Genomic DNA, 25892 nt, shown 5'->3' with positions numbered 1-25892 from the left:
GTCCATTCCGTTTTCTTGCTTTTCCAGAAATTATATTTATCTGGAGTCGGCCATTGCATGGTCCAGTACCTGGGGGATCCTGAATTGATGTGGTGATCTCCTCAAGCTGTACTGCATTCGCCTGTTCGTGTGCCACAAACTGTTTCAGATACCTCATTTAAATCAGATCCTGTAGTTCATTTTTCAGGGTCCTGCAAGCTATGGTGCTGTGACCCTTACTCTTATGGAACTTGGAGTAGGTCCTTTGGTCTCTGTTACACAAGGAGCCTGGCTTTAGCGGAGCTGGCCATTTGAGGTAACTCTGATTTTTTATCGAGTCCAGAACCTCATATGACATTTTGTTCGAAGGGGCGAAATTTTTGTCCATCTAGGGAAGAGCTTCTTCAGCTCCCTCCACACATGGCTTCTTCTGTGGTTCTCCATCTACACTACTGGCTACATTTTGGTATTGCCCTTTGGGCATTCGTCCTTTTGATGGGGATTCGCCCTTTTGAGACCACGATTACAGTATCTCTTAGATTTTTTAGGGGAAGAATTTTCATTCCCTTCTTGGGAAACCCTAAGAACTATCCGACTAGTCTTCTTCGCTTCTTGACGTCTGTTCAGGACATCATCTTCCCACCCCGCATGAGTTTCAACCCTGTCAAGGAGCTCCTCTAAATCGCTGAGTGGTTTCTTGGAGAGAGATCCGAATAAGGCGTTGTTTTCATCCAACCCTTGTTTGGAAGATATTATAGCAGTCTGTTCATCACAAGACTCTATTTGGATTGAGATTTCTATGAACTATTGCATGTAGGATCTCAATGCCTCTCCATCCTTTTTCTTGATGTTGAACAATGCATCGATCGGTTTTGGCTGCTGCTTATTGCATGAGTACCTGTCAATGAAGGTCCTTAATAGTTCTTCTGAGGACTTAATCTGACGCTCAGGTAATCTGTGGTACCACTGGAGCGTAGATCCAGACAGGAAAACTTTGAACTCCTGACACATGACATGGTAATATCTCTCATATTATCCCATAGTGGTGTGATACCTGAATACATGTTCGATCGGATCTGACTTGCCACTAAAGACACTGAACTTCGGTTGTCTATAACCACGGGGATATGGCTTCCTCATCACCTATAATGCAAAAGGAGATCTGCCTGCCTCCATTATGGCGGATTGAACAAGGGAGTCTTGCATTTTTCTCCCCTTGCTTGTCATCTGATGCATCTGACGGATCAAGTCATTCTTCTCAGTTTCCCATGCACTTTCTTTGGTAGAAAGTTTCCTGTTCCGAGTTCCTTTTCGATGTCGAGAGTCGACATCACGATCCTAATCAGTGGACTCCGACTCTGAGGCTGTTCCTGAGTTCTCATCTGAGTTGCTGCATTCTGACTCAAATAGCTCGCGCCGAATTGGGTCCCTACGCCTTGGGTTCCTAGCACGACCTCCTTCTGAAAGGTCGTCATCATCGAGATCGATGAGTGGCTCCTTCCCTGTGTTGGACTGATATAAGTGCTTGAGTAGTTGTAATTCTCGCTTAAGGTTGCTCCTTTGCTGTTCCAGAGCCTGCACCGCCTGTCTCGCCTGAACAGACTCTGGGTTGGTGAGGGCATCATTCTCGGCATTTTGACGTTTTTCCTGAGCATTATTCCTGGGACCTACTCCGGGAACAACTGGTTCATCGGTGCTAGTCATAGGTCCTTGAGGGGATCATTCACATCTTGGCGACCGACATTCTCACCCCCTTTCAGGCATCTCGTGCACTTCTTCTCTAATAGCGACGCTGCGCGTGGTAGCGTCACCCTTTGTTTTCTTTGCTCCTGCCATCACAACAGTAAGAGTTTTTAGAATAAATCAATCGTTTGAAATGAATATTTACTTGCTTTTGTCCCCATAGACAGTGCCAAAAGATGTAGGGAAAATTCCAACATTAAAGCAATACATTATAGTATGGCGGATTATTTGTTCAGTACCTCAAAATCACACCTTAAATTAATTCCATTTTGTACTTAGCTTCAACACCAAGCGAATTGTTCATATTTGAAAGAAGTAAGAAAAAGTAGCTAAACTAATCAAAACCCTATACATACATCTTAGTTGACAAATATGACAGTATGACCTCCTTATTCAAACAATCTCTGAAGCTTGTTTTTCATGCTCCGAACATCACTCCAATCAAAAGAGATACCTGAAGATCATAACAATAGTTTGTCAAGTAAACTATATAAACAAAAAAGCCTAGATATATATATATATGAGAAGAACCACTTTAGTATCTTTGAGTATGATACATATTCATCAACAACTTCGTTTTCTACTAATTCAACCATGAAACAACTAAAACCTGCAAAAATTATACATGTTTATTACTTTAGATTGATGAAATTAACAAGCATCGATATACATGCTCATGATGCAGATTTTAAGATCAATGTAGATGATCCAAATCGAAATTTTTATCGGAGGGATCATCTTTTATAGTGTATGTGTCAAGAACACCAACTTTATCCACATTCAGCGAAAATTTTCATTTAGTGGATTTTGTGCCACATCTAGGGTCGATTGCCACAAGGACTTGAAGCAGTTGTAGCTTCGAAACTGACAATTACAAGAATTGCAGAAGTAGCGGCATCAACTGCAAATACCCTATCAGTTAAAATGATACAGAGGGTCACGACAAAGAAAAAAAGAAAAGAAAGAATGGCTTCTTACATTAAGATGCCAGCTTTCTACATTAGCTTCACATGGCAATCACAAATCAAAAAAAAAAAAAAAAAAAAAAACATGAGTTCCCTACCTCAAGACAAAATGCATAAAAGATGTATAGAAATTATTTCATGATGTGGTATGATTGATATAAATGTCTACAACAAGCCTTTTAACAGTAATGAGGTAGGTCGAAGATAAATATGACCACTCCATTCTAGTATTCCACACAGAACGTTATGTTACAGACACTATTCTGGCATTACGCATAGCCAAAAGACAATGATTAAAACACTATACCTCCATGAGCAAGGAAAACCCACTATTCCATAGGAAGATGTTGATAAAGCTAAGCCTGATATTAACATTTAGATTATCATCAAAGTGTAGGCAAAACATATAGAAATTTGAAAACAACGAACCTTACGAATTATTCAGCCAACATGGGAGCCGAACTGCATTGTAATCAACACAAAAAAAAATGGAGGAAACACTTAAATAAACAACTAACAAACCCTAAAAACATGAAAACTGAAATTAGTTATGAGGCTTACAGAAGTATCGTTGGTACCAACTGCGAACTACTAGGATCGTGGAATGAAATTTGATCAAAGGCATCTAGACCGTTGATCTTCTTTCTGGAACTAACGGATGGTGTTGTATCTAAGGACTGGGCTTTGGACCTTGTTTTATAGACCCATAAGGGTTGGACTTTGCGTTTATTGTAAGCCGACTAATATTTTACTCAGTGTTACTCCTAAGCAAAGGACTAGGTTTAAATTTAGCCATTTTTCTTAAGCTAGTATAGTTCTCACGTGGCCCAAATTGCGTTACTCCGAAGCAACTAATATTTGCACGTGGCAATTATTTACCACACGGTTCGTACTTAGTAGTTTTGACATGTGGCACTTATTAACACACGGTTAAGCATGAATTGAAAATGGGTTTTGAACTGCTGAAGAATTAGTTTTAAAAGATTTCCGCGCTAAAGAACTTTGTTTGTTAAAGAATTTCAGGCAATTCAAATAACCATATAACTAATTGTCTAATTGTTTAAATATAGCTAATTAAAAAGATAATAACTTTGTTCCAAGTGGTCCATTGGGTATGACAAGGCCAAAGACGAAGACACCAAAAACAAGTCTTTGAAGATGCTCTGATTCACTTACCTTTTCAATACTTTGTTCAATGGCCTCCGCTCTCGATCTCCCTCAAGCTTGAGGGAGTAGAGATACCCTTCCTGCGGGGAACAACAGACCTCTCCACTTCCCCTTCCCCTTTCTCCTTTAAACTCTCCTCTCCACCTAGAGCTACCCAAATTAATTAGTTTACCACAATCTAAACCTTACCATTTCCAGCCTCCACAACCCAAAACTCTTTGATTCCAGTAGATCTACTAATTGGAAGTGATGAAGAAGAAAAAAAAGAAAAAAAAGCTTCCTCCTTTCTGTTGGTATGTAGGAATGTTTATATTGGCCAACGTTGGTCTCCATCTTCGGTGGATCTGGAGGTGGGTTTTGGGGTTGTCTCCTTTGACGTAGCCAGCTTCCCACATTTTGCAGATCTTATACTATCTCAAGACTTTAAATAAGTTGGGTTTAGTTGGTTTTTGGGATGCAGCTGGTTGTGGTAGTTTCAATTTGGCTTTACTTGGTCCAACATCTCTTTATCGACGTCAAGGCCATGGGTTCAACCTTTTATGTTCGGATTTCTGGTTTGGTACTATGATTTGTTTGTTTAAAGCCATGGCTCTCTCCCATTTTCTATCCCCTCTCCGGATTGCTGGTTTGGGGTTCTTGGTCAGGCCACCGCTCACTAGTTGGGCCTTTGGTGGGGCATTCTAGTTTGGAATTGCTAATCTGACTTTGTTGTTGTGGAGTATTATGATGTACGACCTGATGACTCGTGAGTCGTCACCATGGGAGATCCAACACGGTGGAAGAAGGAGCAACTATGAAGCTGACCCAGAGAAAAGGATGGGGTTTCCAATGTGGTCGGGGTGTCACCGGTGGTTGCTTGGAGCTGGTGGAGTCTATGTCGAGACTACCATATATTTACAGCTTCTGTTGGTTTCAACTGTTTTAATTTCAGTTTTCTTTTCTTGTTTTCAGGTTGATGTTAATTGTTATGATTGTAAGAATTTACATAAAAATTAATAAAATCAGGACAGTTTATCAAAAAAAAAAAAGATGCTCTGATTCAGTGTTAAGAACTTAAGACTTTAATATTTTGAAGATGGAATATCTTTTCTGTGAAAGGTACTTGACTCTAATTGATTAGTTTATCTGTATCCTATTTTGCACAGAAGCATGTGTCTATTTAGCATATTAGGGTGTGTTTGTTAACTGGCAAATGGGGGTGGCTAATTGTATTTTCCCACTAGAAGCACCATTTGCCAGTGTTTGGGTGTATTTAAGGGCCCTGGCAAACACTATTTGGAATTAGTCGGCAAATCAAATTATCCCACTAGAAGTGGGAAAATAGAAAACACCTCCCCCCAAAGTTGAATTAGTCACCCGTTATTTTCCTACTAGATAGAGAAAATAAAAACACCTCTCCCTCTCGATCTCTCTTCTCTCTTTCTCACTGGCTGCCTCTCTCCCTCGATCAACTCGCTCTCTTCTCACGTATTCTCTCTCGCTCTCATCTCTCATCTCTCATCTCTCTTTTCTCTTTCTCTTTCAAACTATGGGTCTCTCTTTCTCTCTCAAACTCTCGGTCTCTCTTTGCGCTGTTGTGGTGCTGATTTAGTGTGTGTGTGTCTTTGGCGGTGCGTGTGTGTGGGTAGTGTGTGTGTGTTCTTTGTGTGTGTGTAGTTTGTTTTAGCTAGCACTTCTTTGTAATTAGGGTCGTCTTTGGGTTAAGATGCAAGTTTGGAATACAATCATGTGTGTGTGTGTGTAGTGTGTGTAGTGTGCTATGTGATAAAAGAGTTAGTTTTACATTTAAAGGATTCTAGATACTTTTCATGTTCATAGCATATAAAATCTGTAGTTTTGTCTTAAAATTTGTAAAGCATGTATGTTTACTCTAATAATGTGTTTCAGATTGAATCCGAAATGACAAAGATCTTGAAGTTTTCTTTTCCCCGGACTGAAAGCAAATGTTCCGGATCTTTGCATATTTCTCGTTTCTGATTATACAGCTATTTTAACTCTGCCCATACTGCAGCTTCAGATATTTCTTCCACGTCATCTCTAGCTCTCGCCATCTCGCTGCCATCAGGTATGATTTTGGGTTTGATTTCTTTTTTGGGGTTTTGATTTCGTTTTTGATTTTGATTTCGTTCTCACTGTAATTGGTATTATTTGGTTTGGTTTGGTTTGGTTTTAATTTTGATTTTGATTTTACTGAAAATAGTGTATGTTGAACAAGGCTTATAGATTTTGTTGAACTATTTCGTTGATGGATATTGTATGGTAACAATGATAACAATGCATCACCAATGGTAAGTAAGTTGTATGCATCATTACATATTCATGGTCCTGCTACATTCTTTGCCTTCAGATTGTTATTTAGAGTTGTAAGAACTTGGCCTATATTCACTCCAAATCCCCTTTTAAGAGCTGAAAACCATTTCAAATATTTGAATTCTACAGTATTAGGACTAGCAATATTAGTAAAAGTGCAATGCTAGTGTCATCTCTTAGTACGCAACCCTGCAATAATTATGCATTTGGAATCAGGCTTAGCAACTTTAGGCTCACCAATGAAGGCATCTATGTGTGCACTATATGAACAGTGCAACTATAAGCATTGTGAATTTATTATAATCACCTAACATTAAACGCTTGAACTATGGAACTATGGATAATGCTGACAGTCCAACATTTTGTATCTTTAATGAAAAACTGCAGTCATTCGCATTCTGCAACTTAAGCGGGGTGGGAAGCAAGTAGAGGAATGGAAACAGCAAAGATTGTTAAGATGGAAACTTGCCCATCCCTCTGGAACTCTAGATGAATATTGCAACTGGATGAGGAGCGCACACAATTATTTAAGTATGAATACCAAAAGCAGGATCTAATGTTGGAGAAAAAGCAATCTGAATATCAAGAACCATAATATGGGCACCTCAAGTGGTAGAAGCTAACTGCAGTTTCTGAGAGTTTATTAGCTTCGCCTAAATACATCAGGTATGCACCTTGGATTTGTGGTAGACTCGCTGAAAAAGAAAATTGTTTACGCACTTACCATTTTCATTTGGATTAAACACCAATTTTTATTGCACTACTTTTTCTAGTAGCTTTGAGTCTGTTCCGCACCTAAACACTTCCTATAAGACATACTGAAAACTATCCTTGCTAGAATTCTTGCTAGCACCAATGCATCCTTTTTTGTTTATATTATGCTAATATCTCAAATTAAACTGTAGAATTTGTGGTGGTGGTGGTGCTGCTGCTGCATGTGTGTGTGTGTGTGTGTGTGTTGGACTGGTGATGTGTGTATTGAGTGTGCTGGACTAGTGGTGTGGTGGTGACTGCCTGCTGTTGCTGCTCGGTGTTGTTGGGTGATGCTGCTGCTGTGCTTGTCTTTGATGTTGTTGTTGTGCTGATGTTGCCTGCTGTGTTGCTTGATATGTGTGTGAAGATGTGACTGTGACTGTGACTATGATTGTGATTGTGATTGTTTGTACCTACTTAACACTTGTAATATCTGTTGACTTGCATGCTGCATTTTTTATTTTTTATTTGTAACTTTTTAATCAGATTAACTTTTCTATGTTCTTACTAGTATTTGTAACGGCATTTGGACCAAGTTTGAGAAGAAATACTATGGGTACTATTAATGTTGGGTTGTATTGTCTTTAATTTTATTTATTTTGTATTTTGTATTTTGTATTTTGTATTTTGTATTTTTTTTTTTTTTTTTTATATTTCATTGAGTTTGAAAACTAAAAAATATATATTTCCCAAAAGTTGAAATATTATTTGTCATGGGAAAAAAACTATGTAAACAAACACGGGCAAAACTAGCAAATCTAATATTTTCCCACTAGAAATTTTTTCAAACAAACACTAGCAAATTGAAATTTTCCCACTATAAATTAGCCTGGCAAAACTCTAGTGGGAAAACACTGTCAAATCTAATATTTTCCCACTACAGGTTTGCCAGTAAACAAACACACCCTATGAGTACTATTAATGTTGGGTTGTATTGTCTTTAATTTTATTTATTTTGTATTTTGTATTTTGTATTTTGCATTTTATTTTTTGTTTTTTTTATATTTCATTGAGTTTGAAAACTAAAAAATATATATTTCCCAAAAGTTGAAATATTATTTGTCATGGGAAAAAAACTATGTAAACAAATACGGGCAAAACTGGCAAATATAATATTTTCCCACTAGAAATTTTTTCAAACAAACACTGGCAAATTGAAATTTTCCCACTATAAATTAGCTCATGTTTATTACATATATCATTAGAGGCCTTGGCATGTGCTCAAGGGAGTATATTCTTCTCAATTATTTAGTGTATTCCAGTCATTAATATAGGATTGAAGCTCCTACACTAAAACTATTAGTGTCGTTTGGTGTATATCAAATTTGTGTGAACTTCCCTTCCGGGATTCGGACTTTTCAAACGGTTTGAAAAACGCATTTTCTTCTCATTGTAGTTGAATGAAGTTTGAAACGAAAAATAAGGGTCACGCATTGAGAAGACAAGTAGAAGGCTATGTTGTTACCTTCTAACAATTTCATAGCCTTTTAATTCAATCTCTTGACCAGCAGAAGATACAAAGAAAAGAAGATAATGGGTTTGAGCAGTTTTTTATCCTAAACTTATTTGAAAGAAACAGTGTAGATTTAATATCATCTTTAGAGTAATATCAACCTAGCACCAAACACCAAATTTCCAACAATTTGGTGTTTTTTCAACTTCAAGAGAGGTACATGTTGATGAAAACACAAAAAAAACACCAAACCAAACACCAAATGGGCCAATATTTGGTTCCACGTTTGATGCTGTATCAAATCACTCACGCGGTTTTCCCAACACCGCGTGGGCTTGGGAAGGGCTGCTAAATGGGCTTCTATGGCGCGGTTTTGGCAAAACTGCGTGGGTTTGGGCTTCTATGGGCGCGGTGTTGGCAAAACCGCGTGGGCTTGGGCTTCTATGGGCGCGGCGGTGTTGGCAAAACCGCGTGCACTTTTTATGAAAATTAGAACTGTGGTGCATAGAACTTGAAAAATTATGAGTTTTGCATAGAAGTTAAGAAATTAATAATTGTGCAATTAAAGAAATTAAAAACCTATGATTATGATTATAATTATGCAGTCCAAAATCTATGATTATGATATAATCAAATAATATTCAAAATGATCCAAAACATATCATATTACATCAAATTTATTTAGCTCTCTTCTTACGCCCCTTACCACTCGATCCCTCTCCTCTCTCTATTTGGATATTCCTAAACTGCTTCTCTAAGTTCTTAACCTGAGAATCAAGATCTTCTCTGTCTGCACGAAGGTTAACTACCTCAGCCTGAAATTCCTCATATCTCAGATGTTGTTGCGTGTACAACTGCTGAATATCTTCGTACGCTTTTCGAGTCTCGTCATATGCACGTTGGGATTGCTGATATGTCTAAGAATATGCCTCCTCCCTTTCTTGGCTATAATGATACACGGCAGTCCTCATCCCATTAAACATAGAAATATGGTTCTCATATCTTTCCCGAATCTCAGCCTGAAAATCCAAGAAAATACATTGTGAGTACATATTATATATATAATTAATAAGAAAAATAAAATAACTAAACTCACCGTGGTATACTGATCAATCTGCGGCTCTAACTCATGGCAACGAGCACGAGGCACCTCAGGAATGGAAATGTAAGTAGTCTCCCCATCAGGTCCACACACGGCAAACATCTGAGGATTACCGCGCATTACCGCGAGAGGGATGATATGCATTCAGAGGTCGTGGGTTGTAAACAGGCTGTGGCGGATGAGGAATACGTAGCTCACGTCTCATCCCTTCCAGGCCCACAAACTCGAAGTTGCTAGCCGACCAATATGGGGCAACAACGGACCTAGGGAGACACGGTTCCACCATCTATAATACTGATCAGCAGTCTGCTCTGCTCAACAACAAAAGAAGACGCATCTGGCCAAGGACCACCACTGGCATGAACTTCATGAACTTGAGTTCTATCCCACGACTTTGCATCACTAACATCTGGCATGGGAGCACATGGAACTCCATAACGTCCAGTCATCTGCCTCCAACATCTATCGCCACAGTACCAAACCATACAGTCACATGCGGCAAAAACAACCCTGTGACGTGACAACACACAAGCATGCTGCACAACTGGATCGTCAAAGACAGTAGACAAACGCCAAGGTCTCCACTCAATAGATGACAATGATCTAATATCAATCTGAGCACGAGCCATACAGACATTATTTCTAATCTGCCCCCTGTTACGAGTCAAGTGAGGCCCGACCAACTACCAAATCTAAGGCAAGTATTAGCAATCATGTCTATGTTAGGACAAAGAGTTCGAAAGTACTCATAAAACCAAATCTCTAAAAGTCCTGTGAATCCTACAATCTGAGGACTTCTACTTTCGAATGTCTGTGAAGCTTTATCTAACACCGTTATCAATGTGGCATATACTGAGCTATCCAGATCATAATCTCTCATAGCATGCAAATCAGATACATATGCATAATATCCCAGTCGTACTGTAGAATGACCATTGGGAAATAGAAGATGCCCAATAAAAAACATCAAAAAAGCCCTAACATATATATCAGCACCCTCACTACCAGATAGAACAGTCAAAGCTAACTCCGCTCGTGTATCAGGATCTAAGAGGGGTCCATATATGTAGTCTTAATATGAGATAGCTTAATACTAGAAGAATCATTAGCATCCGCACCCAAACGGGGAAAACTCATAAGCATACTATCCATATTCTCATAATTTGTATTGAAAGGTATCGGTTGGCCTATACCGATACTCAACCCAGAAATCATAGTGAAGTCTAGTGGTGTGGACCTTAACTCCGCACAAGGGAAATGAAATGTATGAGTTCTACTCTGCCATCTTTCTACTAAAACTATGACCACTTCCCAATCAGCCTTCTCATAATCTACATCAACCAAAAGACCCAAAGGTGTATACAAAATATTATCTCTAATATGTACAAACTTATCCAAACTCTTAATAACCTTCCACCACTCTCTAACACCATGTAAAGCCGATCTAACTCGGTAGTCAATAACATGCTGATATTATGAAAAAAAAAAATGTGTATAAGATAAATAATTAATTGGTCTAACTTAACTAATTAATATTCAAAATATTTAATCAAAACTAATTAATTACCTGAGTATTAGCCACTACACTCGACACATGTTTTGTATCACGTGTAGAAGACACAACTTCCATATCAAGTGCTTCTCCAGGTGCAAATTGCCAATCGAAGTCGTTCATCTGATACTCCAGAACATACGGATGTCTATCAGTCGGCGCGACATCCTCGGGTTATTCTCCCCCACTATCTTCTCCCCCACCGTATTGTACTTCCTCGGGTGCTTCTCTCCCATCGCCAATGTCATGTGTGTACTGCCAATTATCACCGTCGAAAGGTTCAAAAGGATCCATATAAAATTTCAAGAGTTTAGGTAGGCTTTTGTTTTTTTTAACTAAGGAGAGGGTTTTATAATTATGGGAAGAGGTGAAAGTGACTGAATCGCGCGGCTTTGGAGTTGTTTATATAGAAGTAGCACACGGTGTTCTGAACACCGCGTGGTTTTCTGAAAATCGTGTAGGCTTGGGCCTGTTAGTTGGGCTTTAGTGGCGCGGTTTTGGCAAAACCGTGTGGGCTATATGGCGTGGTTTTGGCAAAGTTGTGTAGTTGCTTGGTGAAATTTTGATGTTGCTCCTAAAGTTGCTTGGTATTTTTTTAGTTTTGGTGTTTTTTTGGTTCAAAATTTTGGTGTTTTTTTTATAGCTCTCCTAAAGATGCTCTAAGGTTATGTTTTGGTTTATCAAATCACCACCTTCAAAATCTTGACATAAAGCATGACACAGAAAACATTACTCTATGTTAGATTTTAAGCATTACTTCATAAACTCTATTGTATAATATCTTGTTCACCCCAATTTAAGATAGAGCCCAAACCAATCCCCTTTTTCATGGTTTAAAATCTTATTTCTCTGTAGAATACTTAGACCAATATGTTCTGCTCTTCGTGGTAGCCAGAAATAGGACTTTTCAGGAGTCTCCAAAAATAACCCAGATGAAGTACTAATTCATATCTTTTATTAAATTAAGGATTTAAGTATGACACATTAATGGAATTCAAGAAATTCTGAGTTGCAATAACCAAAAGTTACCTTGTTCGAATGGCAGCGGGCAGGGTCTTCACCAAAATATAAAGCAAGCGCATCTGCATTTCTACCCTATCCACCAGCCAAACATCATGAAAGAGAAACATTAGAAAGACTAGAAAAGCACTAGGTGTATAATTAAGAAGAAAGTCGAGTGTCAACTGACATACCACTCCAGCATACAACGACGTTAAGGAAGTCACTTCTCTTTCCGCAAAACCGATGAATTCTTTCAAAGTCTAAACAACATAATCAAATAGTTAACAACCACCATCATGATCATAATGAAAACTCTTTTCTATATTAAACAGTGAACAGCCAGTATCATACATACTAGTAATACAAGATACGTATATCATCCAGAGGCCGAGATAGTGCGACCTTGTCGAAATCCTGCAGATTGCGGCTCCGGTCATCGTCGGTGGCAGAATCCGCCGCGTTGATCTCCAATGGGCCTTCCCAAGGGTCGCATCCGTACATGGCAGCTACTTTTTTTTCTTCGGATATCACTCAATCTACACTTTCTTCTTCTTCCGCTCTTTGAAAAAGAAGAAAGAAAGACCAGATCTGAAGCAACCAATCTGTGGTGCTGCTGCTTGTTAATAATGCAAGTAGAATCGACTTATTTTTCCCGCCCAATAGAGCAATTATTTTTTACTAACTTACTAACTAGTAATGGGTACCCAGGTCTCTTTGCCAACCCATGGGGTATCAAATGCACTTAAACCGATTTAATCCGTACACTATAGTCTATAACTCCATATACACCAAGCATTTCAACTCATTTCCACTATCAGAACTTCCTTGCACACTTTGGCGTCTACTTTCTTGCAAAATCTCACCCCCACCCACACACGCACAAATGATTCTATTGTTATATTATTTACTTGTTCACCATATCATTTCATTATCCTATTAACTAGTCAAAATGCGTAAAATATCAACACATAGTTAACCTTGTTCAAGTCTCCAATAATCATAACAATCACCAATGAATAACTAGCAGTCAATTATCCTAGACCCAAAATTTAGAATAACAATTGCTTCAATCATACAATTATAATAATCATATATGACACAAAATAATAAAAATCTAAAAAATAATAAAACAAACATACCCTCAGCAACAGCTCTAACGTCCTCATACATGACCTCCTTACTATTAAAAACCCTAGGACTCTTCGCTTCCAGACCCAAAAACGTCCTCATTGCTTGCTCACTCGAGAACGTGACAAATCCAAATCCCCTCGATCTTCCAGTCTCACGGTCGCTAATAATCTATCCAGACAAAAAAAAAATCTCAATCAGAAATCACCATCATCGAAATCAAAACCAAAATTTCAAACTAACAATAATCAGATCTGAATCTTGGGTCACTCTTACAAGAAAAGAATTAGACATGCCGTTTAATAGATCAATTTATAAGAACAGTAACACAGAGAGTAACAGTAGTTAACAGAAATTGAAATATTTGTGAACAAAGAGAAGGAGGAGACTGGAGTGTAATGGCAGTGAGAGAAAGAGAGGAGAGAGAGTAAAGTTATGTTTTATATTTCAAGATTTTAATTTGCAACACTTCTCAGATGATTTTTAAGTGATAGCAATTAATTACTGAAATTGACCGAAATAAAGTAACGTTTTATAACATTGCTAACGCTTATATAGCGTTAGCAACTTGCTAACGGTAAAATAACCGTTGCAAAGCAAAAAAGGTCTATGTTGCAAATATCCTATTATGGTGTAGTGTGATCTTCCTATGTGCCTTGTGATCTGGAATCCTTTGCTGAATAGAGAAGGGATGAGATGATGGTGAGTTCAAGGTTGAACCGTCCGACGGCTGCCTACGTATCTCTTTTGTTCTATTGGATAATCAAACCCTATTTTGTGTAGTTCCTAAAAGCGAATCCCTATGGTTTATATAGGAAGGGTGACAAGAGTCCTAGGGTTAGGATTGTCCTCACCGCTTGTGAGTTCTCTTTCATCTTTGGACTCTGCCTTCCTATTAGAATTCCTCTTCTTATGGAAGTCTGAATCTAGATCATATCTTATGAGAGGTAAGTTTTCTTGTTGATCATAATGTCCCATCGTGATATGAGAAGATTATATCTAAAAGGTAACTCCTAAGATATGTCATCAGGATTTCTTCCTTATCATCAAAGATCGTCATCTTCCATTTTCTTCTGTTCAGGAATTGTCTATATCAGTTCCTAACGACCGGGTAATGCTTATTATGTTTGAAGGCGGGTTATTATGTGCACGCACATGTCCACTAAATACTCGTGCTAAGCACGAGATCAGTTATTCCCAGAACTGATCCGATAGTCATCGTCTCATTCTGGACATCTATAGTCTTAGGTTATTTTTCATACACGTGTCACCTGTTCAGTGATGGGAAATCCCCTCTACACACACCATTCCCCTCTAGTTTAAAAAATAACAAAAATGAAGCACAATATAATGAGATCATGAATATTTTTAAAAATCTACATATCAATATTCCTTTTCTAAGTGTAATTAAACAAATACCTTAGTATGCCAAATTCATAAAAGACCTAGTAAAGAAGAAAGCAAATATCCCAAAAGACGCTTTCCTTGCACAAAGTTGTTCATCTTTTCTACATAACCAAGCCGTAGTAAAACATAAAGACCTTGGTAGTCCTACAGTTACGTGTAAAATAGGAGAGGACTACACTGATCAAGCATTATTGGATTTAGGTGCTAGTGTGAATTTATTATCATACTCAGTTTATAAACAACTAGGGTTAAAAGACTTGAAACCAACAAATTAAATGTTAGACTATAGTTAGCTGATATATCTATTAAGATTCCACGAGGGGTAATAGAGGATGTGATTATCAAGGTCTCTGATTTTTATTACCCCGTTGATTTTATAGTTCTTGACACTTTACCTACAAATGGAAACCAAATTCCTATAATCTTGGGTAGACCATTCTTAGCTACAACAGAAGCTTTAATTAATTATATGAATGAGAACATGTCCATCACTTTTGGGAATATGAGAGTACATGTAAACATCTTTACATTATTTAGAAACCCTGATGATGATACTAAAAAGATGGATGATCTATGTGTAGTAGACACAATAGCTAATAAAAGTTTTAGGATCACACACCAAAAAGATCCATTTTTACCATGTTTATCGCAATTAGGCACAAATTATAACAAGGACAGTGTTATACACCAGATTAATGCATTGCTAGATGCAACCCATCCACTAGACACTAGTCAACCTCATGCAAAAATAGAAGACATTCGAGCATCTTTATGTCACGCTAGTTTTAATTGTAGATTTATCCAAGATTTAATTAAGATGGCTTTTCCTCTACTAAAATGTATAGGTCACGCATGGAAAAGAAGGAAGATAAAAATAGTAAAAATTCAGATTAGAAACAAGTTTTAAGTCTAGGGAATCTGACTATAAAAGACCCACAAATTTAAAAAATTAATTACCTAAGCTAGTTAGGGGGGTAAACTTAAGTTTCCCCCCTCTGTGTCGGCTGGCGACATTAAACTTAATGCTTATGGGAGGCAACCCAAGTAGTTTAAATAGATAGTTTAATCAGTAGCTCATGACAAGGAAATCAAATTGAGAAAATAAATGCGTACCTAAACCTGTGCTGAAGATATAAAGTAAAGAACTCACTGAATTCTTTAGCTTTTTATATTTCCATTCCAACGGTGAGTAGGTTTCTCTAAATCCAATTCAAACAATGATAGAGGACTAGGGAAGTTCCAAAATAACTAGGAAAACTAACCCAGTTGCAAGGCAAAAGAGGGAGAGTGCGATAGATTTTGGAATTCGAGTTAAGGTAGGAGTTGGAATCTGCCCAGAGTTAGGAAGCTATAGCTTTATGATTTGGACTAGTAGTGACATAGAGCACTTCTGAAAGTTTTCCTATAAAGCTATATTTTTTAGTGTATCCTCAGTTCACTACTTCAATACTTTCTACATCTTTTTCTTTCTCTATCTCATCACCACAATAGGTTAGGGAAGGAGCTTTAAACATCAAGAGTATGGAGAATTGATTAGTTTTTAGTCGTTATGGTATAGTATTAGAAAGAGGGTAGAAGTATAGTTAAGTTTATTTCTTACTGTCATGAGATTAGTTGCTTTTAATTATTTAAAATATCAATAGTTTATAAATGGAGTGATCATTTTTATTAAGATTAAGAATAAAAATTGAATTGATAGAAGCTTTGAAGTGTATGTGTGATGCATATGTGTTAAGTTTTTTTTTTTTTTTTTTTTTTTTAAGAAGCTAGAGGTTATGGAAGACCTCAACCTGTATTAGATGAAACTCGGGGATACAGAGTACCTATTCTATCTTCTCTATTATATGATGTAACTTTGTGTCTAGAGGAAGAGAAAAGAAAATGAAACCCTGTATGCACAAAAATGTGTACCTAGGTCTAAGCAATTGATTTTAGAGTCACCACTAACTTTATTAAGGAAAAGTTGAGTAAAACCTATGTGAAGGACTAGCCCTCGAAACTAGATGATTATTGGGTTCGGGAGTCAAAGTACGATGTGGGAAGGTGTTAGGCACCCACACTCGCCTGGTAAAAACCAGCCTTACTTCTATTGCGGTGTAAAGTTTTGAGATAGGCAAACGAAAAAAGATTGAAAAATTAATCTACCAAGTTGGATGATCTTCACTAAATTATTTAAAAATTAATAACTATATGCTATAATAAAACTAAAAAAATAACCTAATATGCAATGCTAAAGGAAATAAAAGAGAAAAGAAAGATGTCACCTTGTTTGAAATGTTGTCTCATACTTGATTGTAGATTGATTGATTGATTGATTGATGATCTTGATTGATTGTTGATGAATGATGATGATAAACTTGATCTGGAATTGACAACTGTGATTTTGGATTGAAACAGGTGACTTGAGGAAAAAACAACTTTTGGTGAAAAGAAGTTTCTACTCAAGATCAACGAGAAGAAAAGAAGGCTAAAATGAAGAGCTAGAAAGAAAAAATGAAGAACACTGAAGAAAAGAAGGTTATTAGCTCTGGATAACTAGGTCCATATTATTAACTCTGAATTCCTAGCTCCAGATGTTTTTTTTCTGGGTGAATGAGACCCATATTTATAGCTTTTTGGGATGGATTCAAATATGGTAATGAGTTTGATCCAATAATGGCTGAGTATTGATGAAGAAAAATCCAATGGCTTGATATATTTTTGGTTGCACCTCCTAAATCTGGCCCTTGATTCAAGAGGTGGGATAAGGGTGCTATCTTGGCCCTTGATTTTTAGATATTTTAGATGGATTAGGGCAAACAAACAAACCCTAGACGTCCTCAATGAGCCCATAATCCAAGGTTTCCAAACATGGCTCCAAAATGGCATATTCTTTAGAATATTCTTGATTTTAGGGATCAAATCAAATCAAACAATTAAGGAAGTTTCTCTAGGTTTTTGGAGGCTTGAAAATGGGCTAGAAAACCTAATGAAAAGGTCCAACTCGAGCTGGATCCACAGCCCACGAGCACAAGTCCAAAACCAACAAAAAAGGCCTATTTTGACCATATTTTCAATGCTGCAAATTTCCTTTGATCGGGTCAAAATTAGGCAAACTCTTCTTCACAAAAATTGTTCATGAATCAATTAGGAAGGCTCATGAACTCTTAAAAATACCCTTGGGTCGAATTCTTACTCCAATAATATATTGCATTGAACAGCGCGCACAACGGGTTGGAACGGGATAGGATAAGATTAGGGTTTCTGAAATCCAAAAGGAACCTAGGCAAGCTTGTACTCATTTCGAAGGATTTTTCAAGGGGAATTCAAATATGAAATAATCTCATCCAAAGAAAGAAGGGAAAAAAAATGAGATTTGGGCTCCCAAGGGTTATAGGGGCATTTTGGTCATTTTCAGCTCAAAACTCAGAAAGCAACGAAACTTCAACCATAGCTAGAACATGATGAGGAGTGTCTAAAGACGCTAAAAGAAGATGAAAATAAAGAAGTTTGATGTAGAAATGAAGACTCTAGAAAGCAAATCACCTTATATGATCAAATTTAATTCAAGGCAAAATCGTGAATGAATTATGCCTGGGGTGCAAAAATGGGGTGTCTACAGTTGCCCCTCTTTGGCGGAGGTTTCTTGCAACTGAACGGCAAAGCCATGGAGACAAACCATTTTTGCCAAGCTCCAGCCAAAAGATCTCATGCAATTTTTTGAAAATTCATTTGAAAAATATTTGTGAAAGAGGGCATTTCCCTGGATATTTGAAATCCTCAATTTTTTCAAGTTGTTTGTGAAAGCACAGTTGAAAATGGTTGTCACTCAAGAGAGGATGGTATCGTTCCTTACAAATGCGTGTTTTACGTCTTACATTTTTTCAGTACTCAACCAAAGTATCACACCTTCTAATGTGTGTATTTAACGTCTTACATTACATCAGTGTGTACTAGGATAGCGGTGCTTAGACCAAAAATGGTGATGGATAAGGATGAACAACTTTTTGAAATCAAGGGACAATTTTTTTGAAATCTGATATTTTTCAAATTCATTTTAGAAAACTGGTGAAATCAAGTGGATAGATCAATTCATTCATGATTTTGACTTAAATTAAAAATTCTCATATAATGGTGATAACCAAACACTGACGAAACACTCACCGGGGAGAGTAAGAAGATCCACCGGGGAGAGAAGATTCTAAAGAAGATGGATGAAGACACAGACAAACACTGCTAGGGAAGAATAGAGATGTGCTGGAGATGAAAGATGGATGTTGGGGATGATGATATTCAAGTTCGATCAATCAATCAATCAATTATGTTCAAGTACTTGGATTTGAAAAAACTGTCACTATGAGTTCAGGCTGATCCATCCGTGAGACTGTCAGTAAAAACTGACATTGTTCTCGCGAACAATTTTTGTGTTGCACAAATGGAGTTACCAAAATGATATTAATGATCAAGTGGTTGCAAATAGTGTGATAGTAAACAAAAACTTGATGAATATTTTCTCATACTGGAGAGCAAGAACCCCATGATACTAGTATTCATCATTTTTTTTAGAGTAGAAAAACTAGGCTAACCTGGACCAAACTGGTTGAACCAGGCCAAACCGAGTGAACTAAAACAATCGGGTCAGACACTCGGACTTATACAAACCCAAAAGAAAACGGGTCAAAAGCATCAGACTAGATTTGGGACTAGTAAAATTAACTTGATCTTGTATCAAGTTAACTTACTAAAAACAAATAAAGGGACCTAGCCCACTGCCTGTGATATGATATATGAGACCAAACATCTCATTTATAAACCAAAGAAGGAATCTCAATAATGAGACAAAAAAGAAACTTCATTCCCATACTCAAAATAGAAACCAAAACCGCCTCATTCTTTTTTTTTTTTTTTTTTTTTTTTTAAACCACTTACCTTATTCAAAACATGTGAACACGTACTGAATACCTACCAATAATATATCCTTCTCATGCACCGACTCAAGCTCTATATAAACACTTAGCTCAGGAAGAGAAACCATACCTTTGCGTCCAGCAAGCCGACACTTGAGGAGTACTGCCGCACCATGTGTAGTGAGCAAATATCATACTCATAGATATGTTTCTTTCAGTATTTTAAAAATTGAGATATTGGCATAAGGGCCAATATCTCGATAGATGTCAGGGATATTTGAAATGTTTTGTAGGAATAAGGCGGGAAAGGGAATAGAAAAAGGAAGGACACGTGGCGAAAGCAGGTTCGGTCAAAGACATTTGGGAAGACTATAAAAAGGCTGGAGGAGGAAGAAAGGATTCATTCAATTCATATCACAAAAAACTGTATAAACAGGAGATAGAAAAAGTGAACCAGAGAGAAATTGTAACAAATTTTATCATCAATCAATAAACACATCGCTTTTCTTCAATTCTTAGAAATCTTTCATTCATATCTACATCATGAGTTGTGTGAGTTGAGAATATTAGATAGGATTGTGTGTTCTTGGCAATCACATTGGTGTCGTCTGTGTATCTAGAACAAGAAAATTCAAATTTTCTTATTCTAAGATCCAGAATCCAGAAGTTTCTACAGATTTGAGTGAAAGAAGTGTGATAGAAGAGGGTGAGTTTGGTCTAAGTGGCTCCGAAGAAGAAAGCAAACAACAAAATAATGGAGAACGATAATCAATCGGATACAAGAAACACAAGAGCTTCAGTAAGTTGAAGGGAGATGGAAACAAATATGAATGTGGAGGTGTCGCTTCAGGAAGTGTTGAAAAGATTGAAAGAAGTAGAGAGGCAGAATGCTATTTTACTAAAGGAGAATCAAGAAATGAAGAAAGAAGAATCAGGGTTGAATAAAGGAGGTCCAAGGAATGTGGTTAGGGATTTTTAGGAGGAAGAACAGGAGGAATGTAGTTCAAAATTGGGTAGTCATGATAGGGGAAAGGCATCAATAAGAAACGAGAAAAGGGCAGAAGTATCGCCAGTAGCTGAAATGCCAATACCACAGCCCATCACTAAAGAAATGATACAAGAAATGATGTTAAAACAATTGGGAAATCAAGTTCTTGAGAAGACTTCAGCGTCAATAAGAAAGTTGGCGGATGATATTAGTAGGAATCCGATACATCAAAGTATCGAAATGATGCCTGTTCCGCCCAAGTTTAAACTGCGTAAATTCACTCAATATGATGGCTCATCGGATCCGATGGACCATCTCTTTGCATACCGGCATTAGTTCTCGATATATAAGGGAACTGCATATCTGGATTCATTGTTATGCAAGTCCTTTTCTTCAAGTCTGAAGGGGAAAGCATTAAAGTGGTTCTGTTTTTTACAAGAGGGATCAGTATCATGTTATAGGGAGATTGAAGAAAAATTTCTGACCAATTATGGGAATCAGCGAGTGAAACCAAAGCAGATGTCGGCTTTGTTCCAATTGAAGCAAGGAAAGAAGGAATCTCTGAAAGGTTTCTTGTCGCGATTGAAGGCAGAAGCGCAGTTAGTAGAACATTTCGATGAGTCAGAGATGACAGCAGTAATGGCATTTCAAACAGGGCTCATTCCTACATCCGATATGCACAAGTATATGCTTCGAAATGATATTAGGACTCTGAGAGAGCTCTATGATAAAGCCGAGAAGGACGTGCAAGTTGAAGAGGGTGTTCTATCAGCTTTAGTTCAACCGGTGTTATAAGTATCTGAGGAAAGCAACTCGGCAAAAGAAGAGACCCATCATAAATCTCATAAGAGGAAGTTGAATGAGTCTTATTCGAAATCTGAGGGTCAACCTTCACAGAAGAAGAAATTCGAAAGTTCATTAAGAGAGGAGTTCGATCCATCCAATTATGTCGCTGTTAATACTACATTAGAAGATATCTTGAGGAGGATTCGGAAAAAGCCTTATTTCCAACATCTGACTCACAAGCCTCGGGAGATAGAAGATAAACCTTTTTGTAATTTTCACAAGGTAAAGAATCATGAGACGAACAAGTGTCTTCAATTGCTCAGGGAAGTAGATTGATTAATGAGAGATGGAAAACTCAGGGAGTTTAGAGTTGATGCTAGACCAGAGGTGGCGGCGGTGATGAATGATAAGCCTTTAGGGGTGATCAATATGATATATAAGGGGGTTATCCCATAGAAGAAAATCATAAAGGATAAATTTCGAAAGATATCGACAGTCAAGGAGGTGCTGGAAGTAAATGTGGTGCTGATACCAGTAGACCCTGCTCTCATATCGGCAAGTATACCTGGAGCTATTATGTCTGTACCTGACGATTTGTCAAAGGTAATGTTACCTCATGATAATGCTCTATTGATTACATTAAGAATATCATGTTATGATGTGCAAAAGATATTGGTGGATTGTGGTAGTTCCGTCAATATTCTGTTTTGGAAAGCATATACAGGCATCGGATTTGATGAGTCCCATTTAAAAGAACCATAGTTTAATTTGTATGGTTTTAATGGAACTTTAACAAGACCAGCGGGGGAAATCAAGTTGCCAATAAGGGTAGGCCCATAGACTATTATGACTAAGTTTATAGTCATAAAGCATCATTCAGATCATAATGCTATTTTGTGAAGAAAATGGATACATGCTATGAAAGCAGTTCCGAGTACTTTTTATCAAGTTATCAGATTTTCGACAGCATATGGGCCACATGAGATAAGAGGTGACCAGTCAGAATCTGAAATGCAATTTTGTTATCTTGAAGGGTATGATGAAAGAGAAAAAAGTGGACACTGGGGGCGTCTCGGAAGTCGCCAGATAGCAATTAATGGAAAGTTCATCTCCAAAGCCTGATAGCAATAACCATCAGGAGGACTTTAGATTCATATCAGAGATGAAGATAGAGCCCGAGATAATTCCAAGTAAGACAATGGAAGAAGTGCAAAAGATCAATATCGGGCAAAACAATGAAAGTTGCTTCACTTTCATTGGAACATAGATAAGTTCAGAAATCAAGAGTGATTTGGTCGATTTTTTAAAGAAAACTAAAGATATATTTGCCTAGTCGATGGCTGATCTTCCTAGTATCGACCCTCAGATATGTTCCCATAAGTTGAATATGCGAGAAGGAGCAACCCCAGTTCATCAGCGGCATAGAAGGGTCAGGCCGATATATGCGCAAGCAGTACAAAATGAAATTCAGAAAATGCTAGAATGTGGAATCATCAAAGAGATTGATAATTCAGAATGGGTTGCAAACATTGTTGTTGTCCCAAAGAAGAATGGAAAAGTTCGGATATGTGTTGATTTCACAGATGTTAACAAACAATGCCTGAAGGACTATTATCCGATGCTTAGAATTGATGAACTGGTGGATAGAATAGTTGGGTTCGAATTGTTGAGTTTCTGCAATGGACATTCTGGTTATTTCCAGATCATTATGTCAGTATTAAATCAATTGAAGACAACATTTGTTGTTAAAGGGGGTCTTTATTGTTTCATTAGAATGCCATTCAGGTTGAAGAATGCAAGGGCAATGTATCAGCAATTGGTGGAAAGGATGTTCAAACATCTGATTAAGCATATTGTGGAAGTATACATTGATGATATGGTCATCAAATAAAAAAAGGGGAGTAACCATGTTCAAGATTTAAATACGATGTTTCAAATATTTCGACAGTTCAATATGAAGCTTAACCCTGAAAAGTGTACTTTCGGGGTAAGCTCAGGAAAATTTCTTGGATATATCGTCACAAAACGAGGAATTTATGTTAATCCAGATCAGATTCGAGCTATCCAATAGATGCCTTCGCCCAGTACAAGAAAGCAAATTCAAAAGCTTACGGGCAGAATTGCAGCTCTCAATAGGTTTATATCTCGAACTTCTAATAGATGTAAACCTTTATTCAAACTATTGAAGAAGAATACAAAGTTTGTATGGGGTGAGGAATGTGAACTCGCATTCACCGAGTTAAAAAAATATCTGCAAGAAGTACCAACTCTGATAAAACCAGAACAAGGCAATATGTTATTCTTATACCTCGCCGTTTCGGATTTCTCTATCAGTTCAGTATTAGTCAAAGTGGAAGATGGAGTTGAACGACTAGTGTATTTTCAATCTAAAACAATGCTCGAAGCTGAAACTTGATACTCAATGTTAGAGAAATATGCATTAGCTCTCCTATATTCTACTCAACGGCTAAAACCTTATTTTCAATCCCATTCAGTAGTGGTCATGACAAATCTTCCTTTGAAGCAAACCTTAGCTAAGACAGCTAAGTCGGAAAGAATGGCGAAGTGGTCAGTTCTTATTGATGAGTTTGGGTTTGAATATAAGAATAGAGTATCAGAGAAAAGCCAAGTTCTAGCTGATTTTTTAGCAGATTTTCCTGCAGAAGATGAAGATTGGAAGGCTGAAGAAGATAATCTTCTACTGTTGCAAGAGCCTGATAATGCAATGGAGGAGGACAATCCTTGGGTTGGCACAGATGGATGGAGGCTCTACGTAGATGGATCATCAGGGCAAAAAGGATGTGGTATCGGCGATGTTCTGATAACTCCAGAAAACCAAAGACTCGAGTCAGCAGTTACTTTAGGTTTTTATGCATTGAACAATGAAGCGGAATATGAGGCTCTAATAACATGTTTGGAGATGGCTAAATCATTAAACGTCAAAGACTTATCGGTCTTCAGTGATTCTCAGTTGGTGATAAGCTAGATCAATGGAAGATATTATGCAAAATGCGATAACATGATAGATTATCTGAATGTGGTGAGAGTAAATTAAGCTCAAGGATTTCAGGAAGATTATTTTTTAGCATCTCGATAGGGGAGAGAACCGACATGCTGATGCATTGGCATATGTAGCTACTATGCTCGAAAATAAGGAAGGTTGTCTATTGCATATCGGTGTTTAGCAAACACCAAGTGTTAGCATAAAATATACAGAGATGATGGAAATAGACACACTGGGGGCGTCATGGTTGAGCGATTATATGTTGTTTTTGTCAGAAGGAAAACTGCCAGCAAATAAGAATAAGTCTAGAAGAGTAAAAGGAGGAGCTGAAAGATATCTATTGATTGATGATCAACTGTATCAAAAAAATCTAGGAGGACCACATTTAAAATGTATATCGGCAGAAGATTCTCAGAAAATTATTACGGAAATGCATGAAGGGGAATGTGGGAATCATTCAGCAGGAAGATCGTTGACAAGTAAGATTGCAAGGAAGGGATATTTCTAGCCACAAATGCGGAGGAATTGTCTGCGATATGCAAAAAAGTCTATCCAATGTCAGAAGCATGGACATGCCATTCATGTGCCATCAGAGGAGTTACATTGTGTCTCGAACCTGTGGCCATTCGCTTTATGGGGGATGGATATTGTGGGTCCTCTAGTACCTGGAAAAGGGAAGAAAAGATTTATGTTGGCAGTAACTGACTACTTCACTAAGTGGGTAGAAGCAATAGCCTTGCAACATGTCAAAGAGCAGGACATCATCGGTTTTCTTTTTGAAAGAGTGGTTTGCCGATACGGATTGTCGTATGCTATTATATCGGATAATGGTCCTCAATTCATTGGCGGTAAAGTGAAAGATTTTTTATAATCATACATGATTAAGCACTTTACATCGACACCTTATTACACTCAAGGGAATGGGCAAGCTGAAGCAACAAATAAGACCATTATGGACAATATCAAAAAGAAGCTGGAGGATAAGAAAAGTTTATGGGTTGATGAGTTAAACAGTGTGTTGTGGGCATACAGAACAACGCCAAGAGTAGCAACGGGGGAATCGCCATTTACTCTTGCTTATGGTATGGAAGCAGTGACTCCAGCTGAGATGGTAGTATCGACATCAAGGATAATGCTTGTAGATAAAAGGTTGAATGACTAGGGGATGCAGGCAGAAGTCTTGAATTTGGAAGAGAGAAGGGAGCAAGCAAGAATGAAGCTTGATTATTATCACATGCAGCTCATAAAAGCATTCAATAAGAAACTTAAAGAAAGAAATTTCCAAGAAGGTGACCTAGTGCTGAAAGAGGTTACACAGGCGACAAAAGAAAAGAGAGCTGGAAAGTTATCGGCAAATTGGGAAGGCCCATACATTGTCCACAAGGTGGGGATAAATGGAGCGTACTATCTAAAGAAAGCTGATGTTGAATTACTAGCAAAGCCTCAGAATGTCAATAATCTGAAGGTATTCTATCAATAATGTATTTTTCAAATTTTATGAGAAATTAAGCTGTGTAGCATGAATTTTCAATTCAATACAAATAGATTCAAGTTTCAAATTTCAATTTTCGTGTAAAAATTTATGGTGTTATCATATGATAAAAAGTCCTGGTATCGATAGAAATATTGATATCAAGCATATCGGCAAAAAGTCCTGATATCAGAAA

At 37.5% G+C, this 25892-nt stretch overlaps 2 long non-coding RNA genes across 2 annotated transcripts; both read right to left on the bottom strand.

The window, feature by feature from the left end:
* Positions 1-289: 289 nt before the first annotated feature.
* Positions 290-3317, bottom strand: LOC147509888 (uncharacterized). Its single transcript, XR_015216669.1, has 4 exons — positions 3117-3317; positions 2995-3049; positions 2079-2176; positions 290-1808 (listed from the first exon to the last, which is right to left on the bottom strand). It is a non-coding gene; the product is annotated as an uncharacterized LOC147509888 (long non-coding RNA).
* Positions 3318-11049: 7732 nt separating this feature from the next.
* On the bottom strand, positions 11050-12902 carry LOC147509887 (uncharacterized). The gene is made up of 3 exons (XR_015216668.1): positions 12382-12902; positions 12218-12286; positions 11050-12119 (listed from the first exon to the last, which is right to left on the bottom strand). It is a non-coding gene; the product is annotated as an uncharacterized LOC147509887 (long non-coding RNA).
* Positions 12903-25892: the final 12990 nt, after the last annotated feature.

Source organism: Coptis chinensis, chromosome 3, assembly GCF_015680905.1.
Source record: "Coptis chinensis isolate HL-2020 chromosome 3, ASM1568090v1, whole genome shotgun sequence".
Lineage (NCBI taxonomy): Eukaryota > Viridiplantae > Streptophyta > Magnoliopsida > Ranunculales > Ranunculaceae > Coptis > Coptis chinensis.
The sequence above is the reverse complement of the archived record's forward strand: the minus strand, read 5'-3'. Positions and strand labels throughout refer to the sequence as shown.